Raw genomic sequence first — 12,318 nt, 5'->3', positions numbered from 1 at the left:
CTAGGTATATGACATCCACCGCTTCTCCCTTATCCACAAGGCTCGTTATCCTATCAAAGAAAGCTATCAGATTAGTTTGGCATGACTTGTTCTTCACAAACCCATGCTGGCTATTCCCTATCACTTTATTACCTTCCAAGTGTTTGCATATGATTTCCTTAATTACCTGCTCCATTATCTTCCCTGGGACAGACGTTAAACTGACCGGTCTGTAGTTTCCTGGGTTGTTCTTATTCCCCTTTTTATAGATGTGCACAATATTTGCCCTTTTCCAGTCTTCTGGAATCTCCCCTGTCTGCCATGATTTTTCAAAAATCATAGCTAAAGGCTCAGATAGCTCCTCTATCAGCTCCTTGAGTATCCTGGGATGCATTTCATCAGGAGCTGGTGACTTGCTGACATCTAACTTTCCTAAGTGATTTTTAACTTGTTCTTTGTGTATCCTATCTTCTAAACTTACCCTCTCTCTGCTTGTATTCACTACGTTAGGCACACCTCCAGACTTCTCGGTGAAGACCGAAACAAAGAAGTCATTGAGCATCTCTGACATTTCCAAGTTTCCTGTTACTGCTTCTCCCTCCTCACTAAGCAGTGGGCCTACCCTGTCCTTGGTCTTCCTCTTGCTTTTAATGTATTTATAAAAGGTCTTCTTGTTTCCCTTTATGCCTGTAGCTAGTTTGATCGCATTTTGTGCCTTTGCCTTTCTAATCTTGCCCCTGCATTCCCGTGTTGCTTGCCTATATTCATCCTTTGTTAGTTGTCCTAGTTTCCATTTTTTATACGACTCCTTTTTTATTTTGAGATCATGCAAGATCTCCTTGTTAAGCCAAGCTGGTCTTTTGCCATATTTTCTATCCTTCCTACACAGCGGAATTGTTTGCTTTTGGGCCCTTAACAACGTCCCTTTGAAATACTTCCAACTCTCCTCAGTTGTTTTTCCCTTCAGTCTTGCTTCCCATGGGACCTTACCTACAAGTTCTCTGAACTTATCAAAATCTGCCTTCCTGAAATCCATTAGCTCAATTGTGCTGGTCTCCCTTCTACCTTTCCTTAAGATCATGAACTCTATTATTTCGTGGTCACTGTCCCCTATACTGTCTTCCACTTTCAAGTTCTCCACTAGTTCCTCCCTATTTCTTAAAACCAAATCCAGAACAGCTTCTCCTCTGGTAGCTTTTTCAACCTTCTGAAACAGAAAGTTGTCTCCAATGCAGTCCAGAAACTTCTTGGATAGCCTGCGCCCCGCTGTGTTAGTTTCCCAACATATGTCTGGATAGTTGAAGTCCCCCATCACCACCAAATCTTGGGCTTTGGCTAGTTTTGTTAATTGTTTAAAAAAGGCCTCATCCACCTCTTCCACCTGGCTAGGTGGCCTGTAGTAGACTCCTAGCATGATATCACCCTCGTTTTTTACCCCTTTTAGCTTAACCCAGAGACTGTCTACACAGCTATCTCCTACGTTCATCTCCACTTCAGTCCAAGTGTGTACATTTTTAATATACAAGGCAACCCCTCCTCCCTTTTTTCCCTGTCTGTCCTTCCTGAGCAAGCCGTACCCTTCCATACCAACATTCCAATCGTGCGTCCCATCCCACCAGGTTTCTGTAATACCAATGATATCAAAGTTGTATTTATTGGTTAGCAATTCCAGTTCTTCCTGCTTATTACCCATACTTCTTGGATTTGTATATAGGCATCTAAGATACTGATTTGATCTTGCCTCCCTGTTGTGCCCTGACCCTCCTTGCTCCTTCCCATTATAGGCCGTAATCCCCCCCATTTCCAACCCATCTCTCAGTCCCGCACATTCAGCACTTACCTGTGGGCTTTGCTCACCTGTCCCCGTCGAACCTAGTTTAAAGCCCTCCTCACAAGGTTAGCCGGCCTGTGTCCAAACTGAATGACAGGAAATTACCTGTGAGAAATTTGAATGTGTGGAATCCAGGGAGCTCAGGGCTGGGGTGTGTGGGTGTGGGGAGCTCAGGTTAGGGGGATGGAGTGTGAGGATGTGGGGGAGCTCAGGGCAGGGGGGTGGGAAGTTTGTAGATGTGGGGGAGCTCAGAGCAGTGGGATGGGGAATGTGGGAGTATGGGGAGCTCAGGGCGGGGGATGAGGAGTGTGAGGATGTGGGGGAGCTCAGGGCAGGGGGTGGGGAGTGTGGGAGGATGGGGAGCTCAGGGCAGGGGTATGGTGGAGCTCAGGACAGGGGGCTGGAGAGTGTATGGGTGTGGAGAGCTCAGGGCAGGGAGTCCAGGAGTGAGGGGGGGCGCAGTGCAGGGATTGTGGTGCAGGAGTCAGGGGTAGGTGGTGGGGGGTGTTTGGAGGCTCAGGGCAGGGGACTGGGAGTGCAGCCACTACACTACTTGGCCACCAGATCCCTGGAGTACACTGTGGCTGTGCAGCCCAGCGTGCTGACAGCACCCAAAGCCCCGCCCCCAGCCCGCCAGGCTTAGTGGGGCACCCCAGAGCGGCTTCCTATCGCCCTTGTCTAGCACAACATGGACAGTTGGTTCCCACTACCGTGATCTCCTGGGAGACTGAGACACCATTCTGCCAGGACGGCCCAAGCTGCTGAGGGAAATTGCCCCTCACCATCCCGTCTATCCAGGTCCCTCTGCCTCTGGGTTTGTTCTTCAAGGGCCAGACGCGTGGGGCTGGGACTGTCCTTGTTCTGTGTTTGCAGAGTGCCCAGCAGAATGGCTCCTGCTTCACCCCTGGCCTAGAAATAAGCAGAACAGGCAGTTTGGGGAGGGAAGAACCAGGGAAGGGAAGGTTTGGGGCCGGGGGCTAAGAGGCGGGGCTGGGAGGCAGGGCTGGGGTGGAGATGCAGATGTAGGGAGTTGGGGTGGAGGCTGGAAGAAATGGAACTCAAGGAGCTGGAAGGGTTGGTGAAGAATGGAGTAAAGGGAGGGGGGCCAGGCTACAGGACATGGAGGTGCCAGCCACAGGAGGGAGGAAGAGACGTTTGTTTGACAGGACCCCAGGGATTTGGGAGCGAGGAACAGTGGGAGGGGAGTGGGAAACATTTGGGGAGAGGAACCTTTGGGAGACCTGGTGGTGAGGAGGGCGGCAGTCAATGGGAGAGGAGACAAAAAGGAGCAGGTGCTGCCTGGGTCCAAGGAGGTGGGGAGAGATGGGGTCTGGGTGTCACGAGTACCAGAGTTAGCTGCACCTCCGTCCTCCTCCCTACCTGGTATCTCTGCCCCCTCCCTCCCGAACTTTCCTTCTGCATGTCTCTGGGCCTCTCTGTCAGTGCCAGAGGGGATCCCTCCCCCCCCCCCCCCATGGCTGGATTCTTCCCTTCCCGAGACATGCAGTCACCATCTCAGTGGGGTGGGAGCCCTTTGATGCTTCGCCTGCGTGTTCCCAGCCGAGAAGGGGCGGCTAATCCCGCAGAAGCAGAGCCCTGCACTTTTGAGTACCTGGACCCAGGGTTTTGCTGCTTTATAGCGGGTGGGGTTAAAATAACGGAACGTCTCTTGTCCCACCAATCCCCCAGGACTCACCCCTCTTCTCTGCATTGCGCAGCGTCCGGGGGATACCGCCCCGCGGGGACACTCATGCCCGTGTCCAAGGGGCTGTCCCGTAGCCTATGTCAGTGTGAAAAGCATTAAAGGACCCTGCCCCAGAGGGAGAGCGTCTCTGGGGGCGTTGTCCCGGGATGACTGCAGTGCTTTGTCCACACCAGAGTAGTGAGAGGCAGCCGCAGCCAGGGTTGCCAGATGGTCAATAAAAATACCAGACATACTTGCCATTGCATCACAACCTAGAGTACATCTTATTTAGAAAACTGAGATATTTTCTCAATTTATCTCCTGGACAGAAAGCTCAAATACTGGACTGTCCGGTTCAAACGGGACACCTGGCAACCCTAGCCGCAGCCCCTGCCCGGAAAAGCTCCCAAGCTAAGCACCTGGGGGATTTAGGAGCACCAAGCAGTGGGCACAAAGCACAGTCACACACTTGTGCTCCCAACTCCCTTAGGGCTTTGAAAATGCTCCCCTTAGACGAGTTAGAATCAGTGTCCCCGTTTCACAGACGGGAGCTGAGGCCCACTCAGGGGAGTGGCAGGGACAAGGGCTCTGCAGCAGACCTGGGACTTGAACCTCAGTCTCCCAGAAGTTCCACAACCAGCCCGCTCTGCTTTGCTAAAGGAGCAGGCGGGACTGTTTGTGCAGGAGGAGCTGGGCTGGCTGGCTGGGTGGGGCAGGCCACAGCACGGCTCAGCCCTTGGCCTGGCTGAGAGCGAGGAGAGGCCTGCAGGCTGAGGGGCAGTGTGACGGACTGGGCCGTGTCTGGGCACAGCTGAGGGCGTCTGCTCAAGGCGAATTGCTCAACTTCGGGGCTCCTTACAGCCCCCAGACTGGTGACCTCTCCACACAGGCCACAAACCAGTCCCACAGAGCGCTTCAGCTGCCTGCCTGAAGCCTCACGAGCAAAACCCCTCCGGCACCCCAGCAATATCCATGCCCCCGATGGCCCCGGGCCTCATACACCGGTGGGGGTCCTAGCAGCCAATCCCACCTACCCCGAACAAGTTCTGTCTGGTCCCAAGAAACCAGCCACAGATCCCTGGTCAATTTACCCTCTGGATCTTACCCACAAATCATGCTGAGCCAATCCTTTAGCATCTAACACCTAAAGGTTTATTATTACAATAAAGAAAAGCATGAGAGTAAGGTTGTTAAAGGAATAGTATGTTACATGCACCGAATCTCCCAGTTCTCGATGCAGCCTCTAGCAGAGATGTTACAGCTGCTGGTTTAAGAGTTCTTGTTGCACATCCTAGGGTCAGGATGGGTTCACAGGTCTTCCAGGCTCTTCGATCCCTGCAATGCTGCCTCTGGGATGAAGTGCTGAGCTGAGAACCAAGATGGCATCGACCACATGGCCTATTTATCCCTCCTTCCTGGCCTCTTCTTGGCTGCAGGAGATCACCTGGTCCTCAGCCTCTCTCTGCTGGCCGCTCTTAGGTGTCCGCCCTCATGCTTTAGGTGTGTCCTTGGCCCATTCAGTGCCATTGTCCCACAGGGCCTCGCTAATTAGCATGTCCACAGGCCGGGCTCTACCCAATGCTCAACCACATGCAGAGAAATATTCAGGATCCACACAGACTACAGATTCCTAACTACACACACAGACGTTATACAACCACATAAATAGCTTACATAGGACTATCAGATAATAAGCTTCTATTCAGCACCCCACATGGCCCCCTTTTCTACCATTTTCTGGGGCCAACACCCCCACCTATGGGTGCAGCAGTGATCTGGCTGCTCCCCTCAAGATCCAGTAATGTGACAGGCAGTGACTGGAGGAGCTGCCTGGGCATAGACTGTAACCCAGGGGCCCACAGTGCAGCAATCATCAGCAGTGTCTGTGTCTCCCCAGCCCCCATTCAGAGCTGAGTACAGGTACCTCCCCAGCCCCCTCCCCACCCCCGTCTCCTGCTCACAGCAGGTCAATAGGGTTCTCCCATTCTTGGGCCTCTGGTTCCCATGCAGCTGCTCCCAACAGGAGTCCCTTGCAGCCCCGGCAGGCTGGGGCATCACCAAGGTGATGACGGATACAGACACCAGGAGGAGCGAGACGAGGGTGCAGCCAATGGCCTAGCGGGCAGGAGATGTGGCCGGCCCTGCAAATGGAAAGGACCTGGTGACAGTCGGGTGCAAAGTGGCAAATGGCTCTGCAGTGCCAGCACTAGGCACAGAGCAGCTGCCGTGTAGAGACCTTGGGTGAGTGCCCAGAGGGCTAGATCTACAGGGGATCATGCTGCAGGGGGCATGTTCCCCCGACAGGAGGCCGAAGTGACAGAGGCTGTTGGGGACTCTCCTCCCTTTGCCCAGGTGGTGTTGGAGGAGCAGGGAAGGACCCAGGTTTGCTCAGGCTGCACCAGGACTTGGTGCAAAGGCCTGACAGGAGCCAGCAACGGACACAGCAGCCCAGACCCTCTCGCCTCTCCCCAGTATGGCTGGCAGCTCACAGGGGCGACCCCGCCCTGGGCACGAGGCCTTGGCACCGGCTGTGGGCTCAGGAGGGGGCGGACATGGGACATAAGCGATGCCGAAGGGAGGGGTGTGGGCATTAGAGGCCACTACCATTGCCCCGCCCCCTTCCCCGCACCTACCCCTGCCCCTGTTCTGAGGCCACGCCCCCACTCATTCCACTCCCCCCTCCCTCTGCTGCTTGGGCTCCCCCACCCTCACTCAGGTTCGCTGGCCTGAGGCTGGGGTTACGGTGCAGGATGGCTGGGGAGTGGGGCGCGGGAGAGGCTGCGGGTTGCAGGCTCTGGGACAGGTTCAGGGCAGCGATGGGAGTTTGGGTGCAGACTCAGAGGCAGTTAACTGTGGGAGGAGGATCCAACAGGAGGCTGGGGTTTGGGGTGGGGGGTGTCTACCCCAGCTGCCTGAGAGATACTAGACTGACTCTGGTTTCCTTGTGTCTCCCCGGCTGGGCTCTCACTCCCACTTCTCCTCTCAGGGTCCCTGCCGGCTCCCCTGCTCTATCTGAATGCGTCCCTGGCGCCTCCAACCCCCCCCAAGCCTCACGAATGTGGCCCCGACTGAGACATCTCACTCCCCTGGCACTCCAGCCCCAGCACAGATTAACTCTCCTGGGTTCCAGGGAGAGTGGCATTTGCGGGTCCCTCTCAATCTGAGGGGGGGCCAAAAATGAGGGATCCCCGAACCTCAGTCCTCCCTGTCCCTTCCCCTCACCTCAGTGAGGCTTGTGGGTTTTGGAAGAAGGGTTTTTGTATTTTGCTTTTCTCGTGTGTGGTCCCCAACTGGTTTTTCTGGGGGTCAGTGGCCCTGGAGACAAAAAAGGTTCCTCATCCCTGCCTTTAAGAAAGAAAACTTTGAAACCCTTTGTGGTAGACAGAAATTAACATTTGACCTTATTGAAAATGAAGTTTCCTAAAGTTAAAACACCTAATCTGTGTAAACATTCAAATTAAACCAGTCACCCAAGCTCCAGCAGTAGCACAATGGCGCCGCGTGATGATGCAATGGACGGTGCGCACCCAGGCTCCTCCCCTCAGCTCTCTTCTGCACCCAACCGCCCCGTCCCAGACCCCAAACTCCTCGGTAGAAATGTGGCCCTTGACCACTTGCCAAAATGCCCCCCCCCATTAAAAATTATTGACAAAGCCTGATCCAAATGTTTTTTGAAACGTTATTTAATCCGAATTTAAATACATTCTATACAATTGGGAGGGTTGGGGGGAGGGGGACGCAGCTGCTGGCTCCTCAGCTCCTTGTGCTCTCACTGGCTGTCTTCCTGCTGCAAGGGAAGCAGAATCCGTCACATTCATCCCTGGGGACTCAGGGGTACTGGGCCCCCCCAGCATTTCCACCCTCCTCCCCCCTGCGCTGAGACTTGTTCTGCTCTCTGGTCACCCCCCGTCAGGCCCGCAGGGTGAGCTTCTGACCCACCCAGCAGGGACGTGGGGTGGGGGCAGCATGAGGAAAGGGGCGGGGGACTCCCTGAGGGGATGGGAAGGAGACCCTGGCCCTGCCCCGCTCTCCTGCATCTGCTCCGGCTGCTCACCATGTATCCCAGGAGCTGATGGGCCTGCCCATGCAGGGCGTGGGCCAGGACCAGCCCGGGCTGGCTGGGGCGCCTCAGGGGGGAGCGGGCAGCGAGCAGAGCCTTGTCTAAAAAGCAGTTCTCCTGCTCTGGCGTGAAGAGCTGCCCAAAGACCTGAAATCAAGAGCACGGGAGGTTTCAGCTGACGGCCCAGAGCCCGGCCCCAACTCCTGGGGCTAAAACAGCTTCCTCCTTCTGCAAACTCCCTTCCAGACCCTGCACCCAGACGCTCTCCTCACCCTGCACCCTAACCCCTGCCCCAGGTCACACCTTCCTCCTGCCCCCAAGACCCTCCCAGACCTCACCCCCTCCGCACAACAGAGCAGCCCTAGGCCACTGGCCAACATCTTGGAGCGACCTCCATCAAAAAGTGTTGCCCCCCGTCCCGCCCTGCTTCCCCTCCTACGGGAGATCCGGGGCAAGGTGCGGCGCTGCCCCTAGGAAGCGCCGCCCCTTTGAAACGCCGGGACAGCGTCACAAAGGGGCAGCGCCGCCCTGTCCACGGCTCGAATAGTCGAGGGAAAATGCATCGACCATTCGATCAGCGACTCCCCGCTCCCACCCCGCGTCCTACCCGCACGAGGGCCCCAGCCAGCCCCACCCCCGAGCCCTGCCCTGCCCTGGCAGCGCGTCCTTACCTCTCCCACCCGCACGGTGTTGCTGTGCGCCAGGACCCATCTCTCCTTATAGTAGTGCCTGCACCACAGGTCCTCTGCCTGGTGGATGTTGAGGCCTGCAAGAGACAAACCAGGGTGATTCTGCTGGCAGGTCTGAGCCCTTCCCCTCCCACGGGTCCCTGCAGGCATCCCTGGGCAAATGGAGGGGCACAGGGGGCAGAAGGGGAACACAGAGGGACGCATCCCCCCTTGGGCCAGTCTGGGGGAAAAGGGCTGGGTCCCCTCCCCCCGCCGCCGGCACCCTCAGGGTGTCCCTGGGGCCCAGGTCCCGGCTGGGTTCCTTACCCCTGTGGTGCAGGAGGAGTCGGTACAGGCTGTGCACCCCCTTCCGGGCCAGCCGGCTGACGTCTTCGGATGGGTCCGAAATAAAAAGGCCCAGCTGGGCCACGTGGTGACCCATCCTCGGCCAGTCGGCGGAGTTCTGAGGGGAGAGAAGAGGGGGGGTCCCTCAGCATCCTGGGGCTGCACGTCCCATGCTAACGGCCGCCGAGGCGGTTCTGAGCTCGGGGACGGACAGAGACACCTCCCGGGGCGGGGCGGGGCGGGGCGGGGCGGGGCCGGCCTTGCGAGGAGACAACCCTGAGCAATGGCCCCGACTGAAGGGTCACTCCGGGGGTGGAACAAGGGGATCCACTGACGGCCACTCCCCAGTCTGGGGCCCAGGTGCCCCCCGGAAAGGCCCAGGGTCGCCCCTCCCCGGGGAAAGGAGAACGCGGCCCATTCCCAGCCCATTCCCAGCTCTGCCTCCCGGGGACGCTCCCAGCCCCGCGCCCTGCAGCCCCAGACCCCCCGGCTCCGAGGTCACTTACCTCAAACCCCGGGAGGGTGGTGGCGACTCCCAGCAGGGCCGTGGTGCTGCCAAGGGCCCTGGCTCGCTCCTGGGGCAGGCGGGACTCCAGCCACGGGCTCAGGTGCTGGGGGGGAAAGAGGCAGGTCAGGACCCGTAGGGAGGCGCCGGTTCTGGGCAGAGCCTGGGGCTCCTCTCAGACTGTGCCCCCCCCCCCCCCAGCCACTGACACAGCTCCTCTCTCGGCCCCCCGAGGAAGCAGGGACAATGGCCCCGTCCCCCCCACGGGGCTCACCTCCATGATCAGCTGCAGCCTGGCGGTGTCTGGGGACTCGGCGAGGAGGCTTGCCAGTAGGGCCTGGAGGTCGACGGGAAGGGCCCGGATGAACTGCTGCAAGACAAGGGGGAGCCCTGGGTCAGAGGGGGGTTGGGGAATCCAGGCCACCCGCTGGCCCCGGAGTGCAGCCTTGAGCAGGGTCTGAGCCGCCTCGCAGAGCAGGGAGGAGCCCAGGCTGGGCATGGAAGGGACGGGCCCCCAGGGAGAGCAACGGGAAACCTGGAGGGAAGGATCCAAACCTGCAGCTTCTTCTCTCCCTCTGCCCCCACCCCCACTCCTCTCTGGAGCTCCAGCCCAGCCCGGGAGCAGGGCCCGGAGGGACGTACCTGTGTGTGGATGGGCTCCTGCTGCCAGTCCCCAGACACAGTCTGTCCCACGGCCGCCCTCAGCAGGGGGCTCAGGAGCTGGGCCTGGAGGGGAGGCTGCAAGGTGCTGGCAGGAGAGAGGGGCAGAGACTGTTCATTCAGCAGCAGGGCTGTGTCCAGACTCAGGGGGTTTTTCGGGAAAAGTAGCCTTTTTCCGAAAAAACATCACCTGCGTCTAGACTGCAGTCGCGTTCTTTCGAAATTAAATCGAAAGAACGCGGCTTTTCTTTCCACGGCGGTAAACCTCATTTCACGAGGAAGAACGCCTTCTTTGGAAAGTGCTTCTTTCGAACGAAGGCGTTCTTGAATGGAACTAGGGCTTCTTCGAAAGAGAGCATCCAGACTCACTGGGTGCTCTCTTTCGAAAGAGGCTTGCAGTCTAGACATAGCCCAGGAGACAGAGACTTTCCCACTCCCTGGTCAGGGGATCTGCTCTGGGGGGGAGTCGGCGGGGGGGGGGGGGTCGGTACCTGAGGCTGCAGGCGGCGTTGAGGCAGTCGGCCAAGACCAGTGGGGTGGGGGAGTCCTCCATGATCTCCTGTGAGACCCAAGGAGACAAAGGGGCGTGTGAGGCTGGGGCCCCCAAGAGACGCTCACACGGCCAGCGCCCCCACCCAGCAGGATCCAACCCCACTGCCTCCCGCTGGCCTGTAGCCCCCCTGCCCGGCACAGGGCCCCTCCCAGCACCCCCCTCCCAAACCGGGACCAGCTCAATCCTTGTCCCCAGGCCGTCTCCTGCCCCTCACTGCCCTGGTGACCAGCCTCTGAACCTCCTCCTCCCTGCTCCCCAGGCGCATCCTCAGCAGCCCGCTCTGCTAACCTTCCAGCTCCCCCCCCATGGCCCGGGGAGACCCCTCCCTGTTCCGAATCCCCCTCCCTGTCCAGCACCCCAGACCCGCCCCATTTCTGTGTCCCTTCCTCCTCCAGCATCCCCACCCACCCTCCCCATGTCCACCTCCCCCTCCCCCTCCAGCACTCCTGGCCCCACCCATCCAATTTCCAGCACCCCCACCCGCCGCCATGGCCCAGGCAGACCCCTGTCCACCCCAGGTATCCCCTCCCCTCCTCCCGGCCGCCGCGACTCGCTCACCACGATCCTGGCCATCATGGTGTCCTTGCAGCAGCGCGGCGCCAGGGTGTCCTCGCCCCTTTGGAGGGCGGCGAGGCAGGCGGGGGGGACGGCCAGGAGGAACCGCTGCAGGGCGGCTGGGCTCTGCACCCCAGAGAGAGTCTGTGAGCCTGGGGCCTGCCTGCCCCCCACGGACAGCTGCAGGGCTCAGGCCTCCCAGGAGTGGAGGTGGGAGCTGCCGGTTGTCCAAGCACCCACACTCCCCCCCCAACTGCTTCCTCAGGCTTGTGGGGGCCCAGCTGGTGCATGACAAGAGACCTCAGCTTGGGGGGCCCAGGTCATGCAGGAGAAGGGGCCCCAGGGGGATCCCCAGGGACAAGCCCCTCCCGGAGGGGGGGACGTGCTGGGAAGGGGCCGGACAATCTCGGGTCCCCCCCGTGTGGAGAAGGTTCCTACCGTGTCCCGGGTGTGGAGCTGCTCTTCAATATCATAGATGGCCCCTTCCTCCACCCGGGAGTCCATCCGCTCCTGGCAGAGCTCCGCCGAGGCGCAGGGGGGCTCTGTGCGGGAGGGAAGGGACCAGGGTGACTCCAGCGGCCAGCAGGGGTCACGCGCCCCCATGTCAGGGACCCAGGGCAGCTTGGGCCCCACACGCCCCTCGCAGGGACCCATCCTCCTTCCACCCTCACATCTGCCAACGCCCTCAGCAGAGCCCCCGCCAGGAACAAGAGAGCCAAGCAGCAGCTCCCGCCCCCATCCATTGCCCTGGCTGCGGGGCAGACACTGGGGCTGCCCCCCCGTGTACTGGGTGAGCCCCTGGGCCCAGCATGATCACGGCCCCTCACCTGGGTCTGAGCGGCTGCAGGAGGTGGCCCGGCTGCAGCTGGAGGCCCAGGCGCTGCTGCTCACTGAGCTGGACCCACAGCTGCAGGGGCTGGTGCGGAGAGGCTGGGGGCTCCCGGAGACTGGCAGGTCCCCGGGGGCCGGGCAGGGCGATGCCCCCTGGTGGTAATGGGGGCTGGGCTCCTGGGGCAGGTGTTTCTCTCCACAGAGGAGGCCCCAGAGCCACCCTACCCGGCTGCCCTGCTGGGCTGGGTCCCGCCTTCCCAGCCGCCTCTGGAGCCAGGTCCGGAGGGGTCTGGCCGGTGGGCGAGTCGCCCCGAGCTGGTGGGATTCAGCTTCCCCGCCTGCGGGGACGGAGGAGCTGCTTCCCACCGGCCCTGGGGCCATCTTCAGGGCTTTCCGGAACCACAGCCTGATGTGTTTGGCCATGCTGCAAATGAGGGGAGCAAAGGGGAGCTTGGGGCGCAGCCTGCAGAGCGAAATCCAGGGGTTCCAGCTCCCCAGAGCGACTGCCCCCAGCCCCCAAATGGCCCCTTGCTTATCGGCTCGGTCTTGCACAGGCACTGCAAGGACCTGAGTCTCCTGCCCATCAACAGCCCCAGCCGGCCCCGGGCGGGATCCAAACCCCTGGGGGCTCTTACCTTCTGCAAAAC

General features: G+C 59.6%; 1 long non-coding RNA gene across 1 annotated transcript; it reads right to left on the bottom strand.

Moving 5' to 3' along the window:
* Positions 1 to 9,720: 9,720 nt before the first annotated feature.
* LOC149521466 (uncharacterized) lies at positions 9,721 to 10,967 on the bottom strand. The gene is made up of 3 exons (XR_016347888.1): positions 10,844 to 10,967; positions 10,224 to 10,291; positions 9,721 to 9,820 (listed from the first exon to the last, which is right to left on the bottom strand). It is a non-coding gene; the product is annotated as an uncharacterized LOC149521466 (long non-coding RNA).
* Between the last annotated feature and the right edge of the window lie 1,351 nt (positions 10,968 to 12,318).

Source organism: Pelodiscus sinensis, chromosome 26, assembly GCF_052426305.1.
Source record: "Pelodiscus sinensis isolate ZL-2025 chromosome 26, ASM5242630v1, whole genome shotgun sequence".
NCBI lineage: Eukaryota > Metazoa > Chordata > Testudines > Trionychidae > Pelodiscus > Pelodiscus sinensis.
The sequence above is the reverse complement of the archived record's forward strand: the minus strand, read 5'-3'. Positions and strand labels throughout refer to the sequence as shown.